Below are 19,448 nucleotides of genomic sequence, written 5' to 3' on the forward strand. Positions count from 1 at the left end.
CCTCTGACACTCAGTCCTAAGGGATATAATCATTTTTGGAGATCAAATGCACAAAATAACGCTAAGTAGAGATTGGGAAAAAACGAAATATACATTAATAACGGAAAGCATTTTATTGGGAAATTGTATGTGATGCAAAATACTAACCTCATTTCATCTTACTGAGTACAATAGATTCTTCATCATGTAGTTGTTTTAAGCAGAAGAATGGTGGCGCAGAAAGAATATAATAATAATAATAATAGTATCCATCATAAATACTTGTCATTCATTAGTATTATATTTTATACTGACTCCTAATCGTTGATAAGGAGCAGTTCATCTGCTCTTTTTTTTAAGTCTTTTTCATATACCTCCTGAATTTCCTTGTATAAAGCATCATTCCTAATGAGAAAATGGTGTTTACTGATATTTTATTTCCTTGGTACGTGGAAAATATGTCACATTTTGTTTCATGATCCAGCAATTGCTAATGTTCTTCTTGATGTACAGTACAGATTTGAGTCTACATTCACGCCATACAATTCAGAACTCAAATTATTTAAAGAAAAACTCATTTTAGAATTTCAGCTGTTAGACAGCTGTCCTGTGCCAACCAACAAATCTTTCTGGAGTGTCTTATGGGCTGAGGCATTGTTGATAAGACGGATCTTTAATGTGATATTTGAGGAAAGAAGGCCACGCCAGGTCGTGACCCATTTTTTCAGGCTCCATCACATACGATAACAGGGCAACGTTATACATCGCTCCAGTATACCCCGTCACTCCAAAAAGTTTCGAAACTGGGTTAATAAAAAAATGGAGAAAAGTTAAAATGTTGGTTTTAATGGTTCATGTTTTGTATGTAGTCTTCCCCCACTTGTTTACGACGCGCGGAATGTTCATGTAGCTATGTGAAACTACCAGAAAAATACCTCTTTCAGATTTTGTTCCATTCGTGCGTCATATTGACCTGAATGTCGGTTATGTCGTCAAAACGATGACGTTTCACGAGAATTTCTGCACTTTGTCGTTTTGTGGTAAGTTCGTATTAATAACACAATGCCTCGTCATCCGAGAGGAATCTTTCAAGAAAAGGATAGTCCACGTTTCCCATTTCAATAAAGTCGCGTCAAGCGTCAACATGTCTTTGTTTTGCTGTTGGTCGTGAGACAAGTGTGCAGGACAAACTTTGTGCACACCTTTCTCTTCCAAAAAAAATTCTGGATTATGTCTTGAACATAGATGTTGCTCCATAGCCTGTGAAACAACAACGTTGACTCACTAAGGCCGGACATCCTTTACTTAACACAGCGTGTTCACAATTGGTCGAATGCGCATCTGTTGTTTACATTTGTAGGTTCAGTTTTCTTGAAAATTTGTGGTATGTTCCTATGGGACCAAACTATTGAGTTCATCGGTCCCTAGGCTTACACACTACTTAATCTTAAACTTGCGATAAGGACAATACACACACACACACACACACACATCGATGCCCGAGGGAGGAGTCGAAGCTCCGACGGAGGGAGCCGCACGAACGGTGGCAAGGCGGCTGAGAACGCGCGGCTACACCCGGCGGTTGTAGATTCAAGCTGCCGCCGTAATTAGTGCGCTGACGTCGATTGTACGCCAAGAATGAAGTCAGTTTCGGAACTTCTTGGACGAGTAATGCCTGAACAAATACACTTAATACACATCAGAGAGGTGCTAATAACGAAAGTGACAGATGTCTTCGATTCGGCGTCTGAATGGGCTCAGGAGACTGCCAGCCTGAACAAGCCATCCACCCACTCATATTTAAGTTTCTGGTGAAATCGATCAAGGCGAATGAGGAATTGTTCCTTCGAAAACGGAACAGCCGATTTTTTTCCTTATCCTTCCCGTTCCGAATTAGTACCCCGACCATAACAACTTCTTTATCGAAGGGACGTTAAATCTTGGTCACCGTTAATTGTGACTTGCAGATCCTTGACTTTTGATACCAGTCGCCCAGATCACTGTGACCATGAAGCCAGTTTATTCAGTTGTTTTCACCGATGTCTGTACATGTTTATGTGATAAGAGCATTCGTAAAACTTCTCGTGCTTTAAATTACTAACAGTTTAAGTTGTAAAACATTGATTCCAGTAAAAAATTATGTTTATACCTTTTAGTACCGAGTCAAAGTAGCTCCATACTCAGTCTTCATCTTTATGGATACTCAGGAAATCTTACTCTTGTCGAAGAGCGCCAGGTTACCGTTGAGTTTGCGCCTGACGCCAAGTTTTTGCACAAAAAGGCTACATTCTTCATGCCAAAGGCAACAGAAACTGAAATATGCCTTTGTCAAACCCCTATTTAAGGACGGTGATAGGAGATATGTCAACAGCAACAGCTACCGACTAGTTTCATTACTGACATCATTTTCCAAAACTGTATTCTAGAATAGTATATCACCTTGTAAGAGGTCCGAGCAGATGTAATTTCGATGTATTGCTCATGCGCTGCCTGCGATATGCAAGGTATAAAAGAATATATGACCAGAGAGCAGTGTTGACTGCAGTAGGATCTGTGTAGCTGTAGCAGTAAGTTGTTGCTAGTCAGCAGTCTGCTCTGGTCTGCTCTGGTGTATCGTGTTGGCTGGGCCGGTCGCGGTGCAGCGATGCCGGAGCCTGAGTGTTATTGTATAAGGTAAAAAGCAGCCTCGCGCATATGTAGTAATGTTATCTCAAGTCCCATGTAAATGTTTTAAAAATCTCGTAATAATAACCTTTTCATAAAAAGTAACTTTTAACAACCATTCATTTTAATTTAAAGAATTTGCTAATTTCTCCAATCCATGATCATCCAGATTGTTGCAAAAGAAAAATCAGTTGCTTCCTTTCATAAATGACAAATCTATCGGCCAGCATTGCACAGGGCTGTGCCAGAAAAATTTATTGTAAGAGCAGATATATACGCCTTATCCGGCGACTTCATTGAGGTAAGAATTTTTCTCTTTTTTTTTATTCAGAATGATCTTTCAGGGCCATGACGCAGCACTGCTGACGTCCAAAATTTACCAGATTAAATTCACAGTCAATTATTGAAAAATCGTAAGTGAGCGACAATTTAATTGAGAGGTTAGTTACATTGTATTATTACCAGGCTACTGAATTTATTTTTTGTTGGGACGTTACACTGAATGTGAACGACATAATTATAATTTTTTTTTTACTGTTGAGAGGTTTAGGAATTTTTCTGTTTTGAGGTTACACTAAATATATATGAATTTTGTGCGGAGATTAAATGTGAAGGAATTTTGAGGGGAGGTTAAATGTGAATGAATTTTTGTGGGGAGGTAAAATGTGAAAGAAATGTTGTGGGGAGGTTACAACCTGAACGACAAAATGGTTCAAATGGCTCTGAGTACTATGGGACTTAACATCTAAAATCATCAGTCCCCTAGAACTTAGAACTACTTAAACCGAACTAACCTAAAGACGTCACACAACACCCAGTCATCACGAGGCAGAGAAAATCTCTGACCCCGCCGGGAATCGAACCCGGGAATCCGGGCGTGGGAGGCGAGAACGCTACCGCACGACCACGAGATGCGGGCCACCTGAACAACAATAATAACCTCAGCAAATCATCGTTTCGATTTCGGAAGAGTTGCTGTACTGACAATACTACTTAGACATTCACTCACCAAATTTTACAAGCATTAAATAATAAAATAGAGCCGGTTGGTGTTTTCTGCAACCTATTTAAGGCATTTCACTGTGCGGCTCACAATATTCTCCCAGATAAATTGAAGTTTTGTGGGACTAATGCTACAGCCAGCCAATGGACCTTGTCAGACATGAATGCAGAAAATCATACTTAGTAATGCAAAACCACGTATGGGATTCCCCAAGGCGCAATGCTAGGTCCACTGTTGTTCCTCATACACGTAATATACTAATGCAGAACCAGTTCTTTTTGCTGATGACACTAGTACTGTAATCAATCCAAGCACGCACACAGAAGGAGAAGAAATGGTAAACACTGTTGTTAAAGTATCATTGATTGGTTTTCTGAAAATGGTCTCACCCTCAATTTTAATGAGACACAACATATTCAGTTCTGCACATCTAAGGGTACTACACCAATGGTGAGTGTAATAAAGTGAGGAAATAAAAAACAAGTTGGAAGTTTCGAAATTCTTGGGTTTCTATATTCATGAGACTTTAAATTGCAAATAGCTCATCCTACAACTCCTAAAACAACTTGGCTCAGCCACATTTGCACTCAGAATCTTTGCAAATCTTGGAAAGAGACATATCAGTAAATTAACGTCTTTTACATATTTTCATCCAGTAATTTCATATTGATTAATGTTCTGGGGTAACTCATATTTACATTTACATCTACTCTATATCTACATCTTCAGACAGTATGTCTTGGAAGTGTGAGCGAACGTTTTTGTTGTTCAGGTTGCTTATGTTGAATTTTCTGCGTGGTGGGTTTGAAAAGTGGGATCGTGGCTTGCGATAATCTGGTACTCTCAAACTGCTGACTAAAAGTCTATGGTCAGTCCAGCACTCATCGATGTTTAGTGCTGCTTTTGTGATGAGAATGTCTTTCTTGTCACGCTGTCGAGTAATAACATAGTCTATAAGATGCCAATGTTTGAAGCGTGGGTGCATCCATGTGGTCTTCTAGTGGTTAGGCAAGCGGAATTGGGTATTGGAGATGAAAAGCTCGTGCTCAGCACATAGACCAAGAAATAACAACCCACTTGCATTGCAGTTTCCGACCCCTTGTTTACCCATGACGTCTCTCCAAAAACGGTTGTCCCTTCCCACTCTGGCATTGAAATCACCAAGTAAAGTTAATTTATCTTTAATGGGTACCTTAGAGAGAGTACTGTTCAGTTGGTGGTAGAACTGATTCTTTGTGTCTTCATCACTGTCTAAAGTGGGGGGCATATGCGGAGACGAAGGTGATGAAACTTTCTGAACCAAATGGTACTCTAAGAGTCATCAGTCTTTCATTAATTGAGACAGGTGTAAGTCGAAGATCTTTCACTATCTTCGTTTTTACGGCAAATCCTGCACCATGGATGCGTGGTTCTCCTGCATCCTTTCCCTTCCAGAAGATGGTGTACCCTGAACGTACCTCACTGATGTGTCCCTCACCTGAGAGTCTTGTCTCACTCAAGGCAGCTATGTCTATATCTAGCCGGGCTAGTTCTTGGGTGATAAGAGCTGTTCTTCTCTCTGGCCTGTAATTGTTCACGTCCAGGAGGGTCCTGACATTCCATGTCCCTATTGTCATAATCATTTCATTCTTCTTTTGTTTACGTCCGCAGTATAAGGAGTGACCTACTGGGTGCGGATTCCCAGCCCGGTTCAAGTGTGGCTTCCGATGTTTAGCCCATATTTTCTAGGGCCTTCCCAATTCAGGATGGGTAACGGTCATCCTAAATAGGCCTGCCCTGTCGCAGATGCAGGACCGGATTCCCGAGTAGTCACACGGGTTCTCGGGAAGGCGACCAGCACACACCTGCCGCCAATGTGCTGGTCCAGAGTAGTAGCTTCCAGCCTCACTCGGAGCCTGCTACCATCGTCCTTATCCCATCGCCATTGGTCTTTAGAGAAAATGACAGGAGAAATTTCCATTAGCGTGAATTTGTTTAAGGTGGATTACAGCTTGCGAGGAAGTGACCCACACACTATGATTCTGGAACAATTCATCACGGCACATATGTATGTGACATGTGACTTCAGGTACCAGAACTGCAACGAACTGCCGCGGCCTTAATGATGGCTGAGCGTCGCCTTTACAGCCAGGCTTAGCTAAGGGCCCGTGTGGTTGGCACCCACATACTCTTAAGACGGGAGTCCCAGCAACCACAGATGATGTCGAACAAGAATGGACCACATTAAAGAACATCATCAAAGAAACTGCTGAGAATGTTGTTGGTTTTAGTGCAAGGAAAAGAAGTGACTGGTTTGATGACAACCATGGAGAAATACAAGCCATCATCAATGCAAAGCGGGATGCTTACCTATCCCTTGCTCAATATCCATCCTGCACAGAAAAGAAAGCACACTTTCAAGAACTCAAACAGAAATGTCAAAGTGAAATACGAGCAATCAAGAACAAATGGTGGCAACAGAAAGCCACAGAACTCCAAAATCTTTCCGATGCAAGGAACCTGTGTGGCTTCTACGCTGGTATTAAAGAGCTGTATAGACCTACCCGCTTCTCATCAGAAACACTGAAAGCTGCTGACAACTGCGCCATTCTCATTGAAGGTCAGGACATCTTAAATCCTTGGAAAGAGCACTTCAGCTCACTGTTAAACCGCCCTTCTACTGCCGCTGGAGATTTTCTCAAAAATGTCCCACAGCACCCTCCACAACCCTGGATGGCTGATCCTCCAACTTTTCAAGAATTTTGCAAGGCACTCAAGAGTGTGTAACCTGGGAAGGCTCCTGGACCTGACAGCATCCCGATGGAGCTTATTGAGCGTGGTGGCTTGCCTCTAAAACTAGACTCTTCTCACTCATTCTAATAATGTGGGAAACCCGCAAGGTACCAGCTGACTTGAAGAACTCCACAATTGTCACCATCTTCAAGAAGGGCGACAGAAGCGTCTGTGGTAACTACCGGGGAATATCTCTACTCTCTCTCACTGGCAAAATTGTTGCAAGAATCCTTTTAAATCGCCTCCAGACACTTTCAGAGACTATACTACCTGAGTCTCAATACGGATTTCGACTTTCAAGAGGGACAATTGACATGATTTTCTGGCCACGACAACTACAGGAGAAGTGCAGAGAACAGCAAAAGCCTTTACTACTTGTTTTCTACGATCTAGGAAAGGTCTTTGATACAGTTCCCAGAGAATCCATGTGGATGGTCATAACATTTTTTTGACTTGATTGAAGCTCTCCACGATGATATGACAGGACAGGTCCTCTGCCAGAATGAAACAACTGGTGAATTCCCAATAACAAGTGGGCTTAAACAAGGATGCGTTCTTGCACCAACATTATTTGCATTGTATCTGGCAGCTATGCTTTACGAGACATCCGTAAACGATGCAGGAACAGAACTAAAGTACAGGTTCGATGGAGGATTATTGAACCAGTCCAGACTCCATTCAAAAAGGTTCACCAATACCACTCGTGTGACAGAGCTGCAGTACGCTGATGACAATGCTTCTCCAGCTCATTCACCTGCAGAGTTGCAGCTGTCAGTTGATTCCTTCAGTAGGTCTCTCCATCAATATTCCAAAGACAAAGGTGATGGCGCAGCCAACTCCTGGCTCCTCCGTTCCTGATTTCAGCATATCCATTTATGATACACCCTTGGAACAAGTGGACCATTTCCTCTACCTAGGAAGCATACTGTCATCTAACTGCTCATCTGGGAAAGATGTGGAGAATAGATTACGTGCTGCCCATGTAGCGTTTGGACGTCTTACAAAGCGTGTCTTCCTGAATAAAGGCCTAACACTGTCCAAACACTGTACACCAAACTGATGGTGTATAAAGCTGTAGTCATTTCCACCCTGCTATATGGTTGCGAAACCTGGACATTATATTGCTGTGATCCGAAGAACCTAGAACGCTTCAACCAACAGAAGCTAAGATATATCATGAACCTGAAATGGGATTACTTCATATCCAACACGGCTGTTCTTGAGACAGCAAAAATGTATAGCATGGAAGCTCTTATCATTGGGTATCAACTCAGATGGGTCGGACATGTCCAGCGGATGAAAAATGACAGACTTCCACCCCAAATTCTGTACAGCGAAGTGAGCACAGGTAAAAGGCCACGAGGTGCCCCTCTCAAACGTTATAAGGATCAGTACAAGAAAAATCTGAAAAACTTGAACATCGAACCGAGTAACTGGTCCACAATAGCAGAAGATCGAAGTCGCTGGCGCTCACTTACCTCAAATGCTCTTCAGAACTTTGAGCTGGAACGTCGAAGAATGGAGAATGACAAACACCGGAGACGTAAACTCCTCCAGGCTCAGCCACGTCCTCCACCTTCCATCAGCTGTAATGTGTGTAGCCGCCTGTTCCACGCTAGAATTGGATTGCTAAGCCATCAACGACACTTCCACGCCTGAACCGTGACAAAGGAAATCTCAGGAGAGAAATGAAAACTCGGATACGAGTATCAGCCGACGACGACGACGATATCTACATCTACACTCTGCAAACCACCGTGAAGCGCATGGCAGAGAGTACGTCCCACTGTACCATTTATTAGGGCTTCCTCCCGTTCCATTCGCATATTAAGCGTAGGAAGAATGATCGTCAGAATGCGTCAGTGTGTGCTGTAAATATTCTAATCTTATTCGCAAAGTCCCTATGTGAGCGACACGGAGGGGGTTATAGTATATTCCTAGGGTCATCATTTAAAACCGGTTCTTGAAATTTTGTCAATAGACTTTCTCGGGATAGTTTACGTCTCTCTCCAAGAGTCTCCGAGTTCAGTTTCTTCAGTATCTCTGTATCACTCTCCCATGGATCAAATAAATCTGTGACAATTCGTGCTGCCCTCTATGTATGCGTTCAATACCCCCAGTTAGTCCTATTTGGTACGGGTCCCACACACTTGAGCAATATTCTAGAACTGGTCGCACGAGTGATTCGTAAGCAACCTCCTTTGTCGAGTGATTGCATTTCCCCAGTATTCTACCAATAAACCGAAGTCTGCCATCTGATTTACTCACGACTGAACCTCTGTGATAATTCCATTTCATATCGCCTCAAAGTGCTACAGCCATGTATGTATTTGTATGAGTTGACCAATTCCAGCTGCGACTCAATGATATTATAGTCATAGGATACTACGTTTTCTCGTTTTGTGAAATGCACACTTTTTCATTTATGACTATTTAAAACACGTTACCAGTCTTTGCATCACTTTGAAATCTTATCATGATCTGACCGAATATTTATGCAGCTTCTCTCAGACAGTACTTCACTATAGATAACTGCATCATCTACAAAAGGTCCGAGGATACTATTAATAGTGCCCGCAATGTCGTTAATATACAACATAAAAGCAACGGTCCCAGCACACTTCCCTGTGGCACACTCGAAGTTACTTCTACATCTGATAACGACTCTCCATCCAAGATAAAATACTGTGTCCTCCCTACCAAAAAGTCCTTACTCCGGCCATGTATGATCGTGCTTTTGACATTAAGCGTAGGTGTGGTACTGAGTCACATACTTCGCGGAAATAAAAAAATACTGCCATGATCCAAAGCTTTCAGCGTATCATGTGAAAAAAGTATGAGTTGGGCTTCACATGATCAATGTTTTCGGAATCCATGCTGGAAGGCATGGAAGAAGCCATTTTGTTCGAGATACCTTATTATATTTGAGCTCAGAATATGTTCTAAGATTCTACAACAAATCGACATCAAGGGCATTGGATGATAGTTTTGTGGATCACTTCTACTACCCTTCTCCTAGGCGGGTGCGACCTGTGCTTTTTTCCGAGAACTGGGCATGGTTTTTTGTTCAAGGGATCTACGATAGATAATAGTTAGAAGAGGACCTAACTCAGCCGCAAATTCGGGTTAGAATCTGATAGGGATTCCATCGGGCCCTGGACCTTTGTTCGCTAATTACGATTTCAGCTGTTTCACAACACCACTGACACTAATACTGATTTCATTCTTAGCTGCGCGGGATTAGCCAAGCGGTCTGGGGCGCTGCAGTCATGGACTGTGCGGCTGGTCCCGGCGGAGGTTCTAATCCTCCCTCGGGCATGGGTGTGTGTGTTTGTCCTTAGGATAATTTAGGTTCAGTAGTGTGTAAGCTTAGGGACTGATGACCTTAGCAGTTAAGGGGCTCCGGAACGCCCTATACTTGCAATGTTAAAATAACGCTTATAAATTACATCTTTCCTCACAAAGTATTTGAGGTAGGAAGTTGAACTTTTTACAGATTATTTATTGGAATATGGGCTACAACTTAACACAGGGATTTTACAAAATTTTAGTTCAGTTAGTAAAGATGATTTTTTTTCAATTGTAATGAAAATTCACAACACTTTTGCAATTTTTTATTTATATATTCAAAAATATACAGTTTTTTGGAAAAAGGCTGTGTTAAATTATGCAGAAGGTACTGTGTAACATTTACTGAAAGTTTGAAACTAATATGTTGGGAAGATCCTTAGAAAACATATAATTAGTATGAGAAAATGAAAGTTTTGGGAATCGAGCGACAAAGATTGGATCACCTTTTTAGTGCATTCCAGGTCCATAGGATGGATTATCTTCATCCTCTGCAAACTCCTCCTCCAGCTTCCTCTTGTTCCTCCTCCTGTTTACTCTTGCTTGTATTTCTAGACTCTTTACAGCCCTGTCTGCAGCCCGAAGGCGTTCCTTGTCTAAAGCAAGCATCGCTCGTTGTTGTGTTCGTAGATTTTGCTACCATTTTCTTCAGTTGCAGTTACTGCAACACTGTTCCAAAAGGTGGTCATGTATGAACACTTATCACATTTCAGTTGTATTTCACTAGCAAGTCCTACGTGCTTTATTATGGAGAGTTCCAGACCAACTTCACTACAATGAATACATCTTACACAGTTTGAAAAAATTCCTTTGAGAACCGACATATCAAATATTTCATTCACATCCGATTCGCCCATAAAACATTCATAGTTTCCACTCATTGAACCAAGCTTCTTCTGTGAAGTATTTTCTTTCCCACTTTGACTGCTATGGGCAGGTGTACTTGAGAGGTTAGGTTCACTCACTTGGTTATCGTCTTTATTGTTTACAGTAATAACACATACCTTTGGCTTTCCAACATTTCTCCTTTTCTTAAAAGCCTTCAGAGGAATTCTAATAACTTTACTTTTACTCATTATTATACTTCAACAAAACAGAGACTCAAGAAACAGAATTAATTACGAATATTTTCGAGATAACGACAGAGTAAATAAACATGAAACAATCGACAATCACACCAGCGATATATATTGAACCATCACAGGTTAGCCACAACACATACTTTATCTCACATCACTAAAATGTACCTGATGAACACGGGCGTTAATAATAACACCATTTGACAGCAGTTTAACAGCGCCACAGTGGGTCACGCCCATGTAGAACATATTTCAAAAAAAATTTAAAAATAGTTGTAGTCTTCGGAATTGAATAAATTATATATCTATTAAAAGGTAATAGTCTGCAGATTCAGAAAACGCAAAAAAAGTGAAAATTGAACTTTTCATGATTTTGAGCCTTTCCGGAGCCCCTTAAGTCCCATAAGATTTCACACACATTTTAACATTTTTTGATTTCATTCGTCTTTTCAGTCGTACGAGGATTAAATTGGGGCTATTCTTATGGGTTTTCCTTTGTAAAGGAACATTTGGAAACAGAGTAAAGCTTTTCTATCCTCCATTTTAGTTTCTGTCTCATTTGCTAGGGTTTGGACACTAACTTTGGTGCCATTAACAGCCTCTTTGGATTTTACGAAAGATCATTTGACAGTATTCTGCTGCGGTAGTCACTGAAGGCTCCACGCATTTCTCTCTTGACAGCCACACGCGTTTCATTTAGCATCTCTTTATCTATAGCTTTATACTTTCGCACCTACTATGCAGTAATCTCTGTTCCTTTAGAAGTTCCTTTACAGTGGCTGCATACCGTGGTGGGTCCCACCGATTATAAACTGTTCTACAGGGAACATATCTGTCCAGTGCATGGTCAATTATTATTTAAAACTTGAGCCATAGGTCCTCTATATGCTCCAGCTCTTTGCTGAAAGTTTCAGCTTCCTCGTTGAGATATGAAACCACTGACTTTTCATCTAGTTTACTGGACATATACATCCTTAAGAAAGAAAGACTCCATTGCTCAAAAACCTGCTGTAAGAATAATGTGTGATGCTCACCCACGATCATCTTCTACACGTCTGCTTAAGGAGTTGGACTTTATGACAACTGCTTCACGTTATATTTATTCCTTCATGAAGTTTGTTATAAATAATCCACTGCAGTTATCAAGGAGAAACGATGTACATAATGAAAATACTAGATGGAAAAAGACATTACTACTCTACATTAAGGCTGTCTTTACTACAAAATGGGTAATTTATTGTAACAAACTTTATTATTGTTCTAAAGGAACAATGCTACAAGGAAAAAGACATCATTACTCCACACTAAGGCTGTCTTTTCCACAAAAAGGGATGCACAAGCCTGCAAACTAAAATTTTTGATAACTTCCACAGAGATATAAAATGTCTGACAGTTGGCAAAGTAAAATTTGAAAACAAATTTAAAAGTTTCTCATTGGAAAATATTTCTATTCTGTAGACGAATTTCTATTATTGTAACGTGCGGAAGTTGGTGGGTAGGAATTTCTAACTCACATCTGTATATTTAAAAAAGAATTATAAATGTTCACCATGTAGTTGTATTTACAATTTAATTTGCGATGTGAAAGTAAAATGACTAGTTCATGTCATTAAGATTTATCGTTCAGAGCGATCCATGGAATATGAAACTAACTAGCTGACTAGATGACCAATTAGTGGCTTGACGAATTAAGAAATCGGGTTTCAGATCTCCCTTCCCTCATTTAGAATGGATATGTTACTAAATCGTGATGGCATGACCTGCATTCTCGTTCGGCACGTGTACACAGCGTTTGGTAGACATCACACATTTCAAAATCTTCGAGCTGATACCAGAAAAGCATCAGGGAGATAAACGAGCATATTACAGTGTTGAAAATATGCACAGAGCCATGATTATCAGTGATCAAACATTTTACATCAGACGCAGCAGGGTAGTAATAGTGACAACTGACCAATGGTAGACAATACCATGAGGTCTGTACGACCCATACCTTGGATTACATACCATACTATTCTATACAATTCTATAGGTAGCACTTATTTTACGTTCTTATAACTTTTATATTCACGCCATACTTGTGTTCCATGTATCTTTAATACAAATCATTGCAAGACTTATTGTGTCCATATTATTATGCACATTAGTAGCTTACACCTTGCCCTTACTTTCATCGATCTTTGTCCTAGACCTTGGAACACTTGTCAGATCCTTATGCCTTACACGTTTCTTTCCTTTTCTCTTTCTCGTAAACCTATTTTGTAGACTGACTTTCTCTAGATTTTTGGGTTGCACACCATGTTTCATTATTGCTTTGGTTATATACTTTGCTCCCTTGTTTTACTGTTTAGTCAATTTTCTGGCTATTATGTAAACACTTAAGACTTTTATGAGACATCCTGCTTTGCCACAGCTAACGTTATAATTAGGATAATAGCCTTAATATTGTCTAACGTTGGTTTCTCGTCACTATTACCATCTTGTTGCATCTGGTATAAAATGTTTGACCACTGATAATCATGGCTCTAGCCTCTGTGCATATTGTCAATACTGTAATATACATGGTTATACTCCACATACAGTTCTGCTATTGTCTCGAATATTTTGCAATTTATAATGTCATTTATCACAAGAACCTTTATTGTTGTATTGTATTCATTCATTCATTCATTCATTTCGTATCTTTGGACCACGTTATTTCAATTGTCTTGCTTTACGTGTTCTGATGTTTGCCCAGTGCTCCCGCATTCGTTCTCGGTGTTGCTCCTTCCTCTCCTGGGTCCAAGCCTTTCCTGTTTTTAGTTTTGGCTTTTCTTGGAAACCCTGCCCCGCCATAAGTTTCTCCTTGAGTGGGACACGCTACAAGATGTCATTTTGGGTGGTGCCCACTTCTTTAATGTCTTTCTCCATCTCTGTGAAGCATGCCCATTTTGTTTTCTTCTCCTGAAAGTAGGTGATCATACAATTGGTGAGTCTTCCTGGGCTCATTCGGGTCATATGTCCATGAAACATAATCCTTCTTTTCCGGATGGTATTGGTTATCTTCTCTATGCGGGAATACTGTTCATGATTATGACGTCTTCTACAGTCCCAATTCTCTTTGATTGGAGGTAAGATCTTTCTCAAAATCTCCCATTCCTCGGCCTCCAGTTTTTCGAATAGGCCTTTTTTGTTCATTACTAGGCATTCAGAAGCGTACAAGACTTCCGGACGGATAACACTGCAGTAATGCCTTTACTTTGCATTGAACGATACTGATCTTTTGTTTTAGATGTTTTTGGTTAAATGGAATGCCATTTCCATTTTGTTCATGCGTGATATGAAGGCTTCTTTCTCTGATAATGTGGCTATTACCCATTCTCCGAGATATTTAAACTTTTCAACTCGCTTAATTTTGCCTTGACCTACGACAAGCTCCCATAGTGGTGAATTTATGTTCATTATAAACTCGGTTTCTTAAAATGAAATTTGGAGGTTAGTCTTCTGTGATTCTACGTTAAGCTCATTAATCTGTCTCTCAGCTGTTTCCATGGAATCAGAAAAAATTGCAAGATCATCTGCAAAAGCTAGAGAATCGATTTCGAGATTTAGTTTCTTGTAACCCAGCCTGACACCATTTTTAATTCCTTGGTTTTCCAGCTCTTTGCGCCACTCACGAATCACCTTCTCCAGGGCACCGTTGAAGAGCAGAGGTAAGAGCCCATCTCCTTGCCTCACTCGAGTCTTTATTTCAAAAGCTTCGGAAGTTTCTCCTCTAAATTTCACTTTTGAGGTTGTTTGATTAGTGTTTCTGGATTATCGCTTTGGTCTTCTTGTCTAGGCCAAGTTCTTCTAGAATTCTGATCAGGGTTTTACGATCAATCGAGTCGTATGCCTTTTAGAAATCCACAAAGGTCACTACAAAATTTTTATTCCTGAGCTTCAGGTACGAAATGATGGATTTGAGGTTCACCATCTGTTCGACGCATGATCGCCCCTTCTTGAAACCTCCTTGATACTCTCCCAGCTGTGGATCTAGCTGTTCTGTCCTAGTTTGCAGAGCTTCCGACAGAATCTTATAGGTTGTTGATATGAGAGAGATACCACGATAGTTATTTACATCTGTTCTGTCGCCTTTCTTATGAAGAGAATGAATTAGAGCAGAATTCCAGCCACGTGGGAGTCTTTCAGCTTCCCAAATCTGGCTGATAATTTCTGTTACTCGTAGTTTATCTACTGCCTTATCCCCTGAATACTTCCAAAGATCAGCAATTATTGTTGTTTTTAAGCGAGTGAATAATTAGCTCCATTTCCTCTTTCGCGTGTGGTGATGAATTTTGGTGTACTTCTACATAGTCGGTAAAGGGAAATGTGGAGTTTGGAGGTTCCCAGTTAAGAAGAGCTGTAAAGTAATTCTCTAATATCTGGCAGTTGTCTTTATCATAGTGAGCTAGCTTCCCGTTTGGAGCTTTGAAGTGTAGGCTTGTAGGATTGACATAGGTGAGGTTGGCCTTAAAAGTTCTATAGAAGTTTCGTGTATTTGTCTTCTGGAAGTCTTGTTCAGTTTGTGCCAACTGCATTTTCTCAAATGAACGCTTCACTCCCCGTATGATCTTTGCAGCGTGTTTTCTAGAACCCAGGAAGATAGTTTTGTTATCTTCATTTTTCTTGGCATTCCATCTCTGCCACGCTTGCTGTCTTTGCTTCACTACTGCCTCACAATCACTATTCCACCAACCATGCTTCTTCGGTTTCAGAAGCGGAACAGTTTCCTTTGCTGTTCTGACCAGGGCTTGTTGCAATTCTCCCCAGCACTCTTGATCTAAGGATTCAAGTTTACGAGTGAATTCACTATTATACATCACCTTTTCCGGGTCAGATCTGTCTATCTTCTTTGTTTGTATTTTTCTGGAATTTCTTGGAATCAGCTTAATTTTAATCTTTGAAAGATAGTGATCTGAATCCAGATTGGCATTCCTCAGAACTTTCACATTCTGGAGCTCTCTTTGTGCTTTGCGGGTGATGGCAAGGTGATCAGTTTGATATTCACCAAGATTCGGATTTGGGCATGACCAAGTTTTCTGTTTTCTTGGCAAGTGTTTGAATGCTATTGATTTCATGACTAGGTTAAAAGCTTTACACAATTCCACGAGTCTCACTCCATTGTGGTTGGTTCTTTTATGTGATGGCTAATTTCCAACAATGTCTTGGAATTTTCTCTTCTTGCCAAGTTGCACATTGAAATCTCCAACCAGGATGATAATGTGCTTGTCAGGGATCTTGGATGGGAGGTCTTCTAGTTCTTCCCAAAATTCATCTGTTCCTTTTGGATCTCTCTTGTGTGCCTGGTTGGTAGAAGCATGAACATTCACAATGCTGTAGACTTTTTTTGTGCTTCGGAAAGAAATGGTAGATACTCGGCTATTTGGTGAAAAAAAAAGTTCTAATGTGTGTGAAACCTTATGGGACATAACTGCTAAGGTCATCAATCCCTAGGCTTACACACTAATTAACCTAAATTATCCTAAGGACAAACACACACACCCATGCCCGAGGGAGGACTCAAACCTCCGCCGGGACCAGCCGCACAGACCATGACTGCAGCGGCCCAGACCGCTTGGCTAATCCCGTGCGGCGCTACTTGGTGAGCTAAAGTCTATGATAAAATCTAGAATTTTCTTGTTGACTATAAATCCCGTACCAAGATGAGAAATAGTTTTTACAACGCGTTTGCCAGTTTTACCTTTAAATTTCTGTAGCTGAGTGACTCAAAGGTATGTTCATCTGTGAATCCTGTTTCTTGAATCGCTGCAATTAGCATCTTATGTTGCTGCAGGGTATCTGTAAGTTGTTTTAGTTTAGCAGCCTTCAGGAGTGAGTTGACATTAAAGGTGGCAAAGTAATTTGGGCTTAATCTTTGCAGGAGTCTCCGATACCTCCAAGCATGTTGGTGCAATCTCCCCAGACTACGCAAGCCTGCATGCGTCGTCCAAGACGACGGTGGATTCGGTACCACCTGGGGTAGTTGCATTTGCTGAGCTTTCCTCCACGCTCTTCTCAGTTGAAAAATTGTTTCTGAGGGGTCGACGATGTTTCACACCGATCAAGATCCTGCCAAGGTTGTGAGCCTTGGAGCCCCCAGCACTGATCGGCTCGCCGACCCAACCTTCCACTGGGTTACTCGGCTTGACAGGGGCACCTCTTGTAGGTTACGCGCTGGAGTTGGAGTGAAAGAGGCTAGTTGGAGTCTCTTGCTGAATCGAACGTATTATGGTATGTATTATGGTTGCAGGTGACAGGCAACGACGCGTTTTATTCCCATTGGCCCAGAGTCACAAGAACTTCTCCCATGTTTATATACATATATAATCTTCAAATTGTTTTATTCCTTGATGCTGGCACATCTTTTCCAACGTAACAAAACTGAAAATTAACAATGTAGGAAAAGACAGATTGCTACTTACGTAAAGAAGAGACCTTAAGTTACAGACAGGCACGATTAAAAGACACTCGCATGTAGCTTTCGGCCACAGCCTTCGTCAGTAAAGAGAGACATACACGCACAATTGTTTTCTCTAAATATTTTTGGATCAGTATGAACGCAAAAATTCTGCATGCTCTATAATGTTGTAATAATTGTTGTGAGCTTGATGTTGATGTAAGCAAATTGATATATTTTGTATATAGCTTAACGTTGTTCCTACATTATAACTGTCTTTTGAAGAGACTGCTGCCGCCTGGTGCGTCTCTGAAGTATTCTGTCGTTCGTTTCACAAGTTTTCGGTATTACGGGGTCGATTATCAAAATACTCACATCTGGCAGCAGTGTGTACGCTCTATTTGTTGCATTTGACACCTCTGTGACTTGCTAATACTCGTATGGCTTTTATTTTATTTTAGTGTACATAGAAGGGAAACTCCCCATTGCAGCACTCCCCCATCCCCCTCCACCACCCCCACTCAAATTTAGTGATGAGATAGTCCAGCGGACGGCCCATCAAAAACTGAACAAGGGTCAAGCGTGAAAACAGGAAGAAGGTGTACTGAACTGTGCAAAAAGGAGTACAATAGAAACAGTGAACAGCCCAAGCTCAAGATGTGCAGCATCGAGCGAATTTGAATAGCCGCGGCGTGATGGTAACGTGGCCACTGTGTTCGACCGCAAAGCGGGAGATCCTTGTTTAAATCTCCCTCGTGTCCCCTATTCTTTTTCACAAAATTATGAACATCCCGTCCGGCCGCTGACGTGTCTGTTCGCTGTACTCAAATTTGTGTCTGTGTCATGGAGTAACGTCCGTTTACAACAGCGAGGTGTAAGGGAGAGACCTCCATACGTAGGTATTTCCCATTTGTTCTACACAAGTACCACATGTTATGACTCTTGCGCACCGCTTTGGGAATTTTGTCTCTCAATTCCTTTCTTGTAAGATAATCCACATCGGTTTATTTATTGTTTTCATTTCTGTGAAACGCCTACCCAGCATCTCGCCTGCTCTCACTATCCATCACATTTACTTGCGATGGTAAGGATATTCATACCACATGACTCATATTCTATAAACAATATGTGGTATGACGATTGCCAAGACTACAGAAAGAGAACAGACACGGCAATGCGAGGACAGAGAGTTCATAGTTTTGTGAAGAAAAACGGCACATGGGAAATTTGAACTCAGATCTCCCGCTTTATAGTCCAACACCGTAACCACGCAAACACGACGGCGGAGTTTTGCAACTCGCTTTATGTTGCGCATCTTCAGCTCGCACTGTTCATTGTTTCTATTTTGCTTCTTTTTTTCATAGTTCAGTACACCTCCCTGGTTTCGTGCTTGATCTGTGTTCAGTCTGTGACGGGCTGTCCACTGGACTGTTTTAACCCTAAATCTGAGGGGGTTACGATGGGGAGTTGACCTTGTTAGTGTTGCCTGGGAGTGTCTTTTCTGAGAGGCAAACATCACTTTAGTTTATGACGTTGGAGTCAACATAAATATTTTTAGCACTTTCTTTTATGGAATATTTTTAATTTCAGTGTTAAGCTTCGTGCTTTCAGTGGCCAGATGGGAACGTGCCACATGCAGTGGGTTTGTAATTCATGAATCCGATGGTATGTAAAACTGAATTAATGTTTATTTTTTCGAAATCACGTATGATAATTATAAACCTTACTGATATGAAGATAACAATATATCTTTGATGAAACTAGTAATGACATTATGTGTCAACTGCGATCTGGGCAATGAAACATACTTCGGAAGTTTTTTTTAGTGATATAGAGATAGCTCTCCTGACAATGTCACGTAATTACATGATTCTTTTGTATTGCGCATCATTCTAGGACCATTACCAGGTTTGATAAATAGGAAAGAGAGAGAAGGTTCAACGTTTCCTTACGGGCACGCTGGAGAGCCTTACGGAGACATTCAACAAACTCGAGTGGCACACACTGCAAGAGAGGAGTTGTGCATCACGGAGAGGTTTGTTGTTGAAATTTCGAGGTCGTATATTCTAAGAAGAGTCGGGCAACACAATACATCCACCCATATGTCTTAAAAACCTCCTCACTCAGATGGCATCAACAACAGCAGAACCAAAGAACATACCGAATGTAGGCATTTAATTACAAT

The sequence above is a fragment of the Schistocerca americana genome, chromosome 2 (genome assembly GCF_021461395.2).
Source record: "Schistocerca americana isolate TAMUIC-IGC-003095 chromosome 2, iqSchAmer2.1, whole genome shotgun sequence".
NCBI lineage: Eukaryota > Metazoa > Arthropoda > Insecta > Orthoptera > Acrididae > Schistocerca > Schistocerca americana.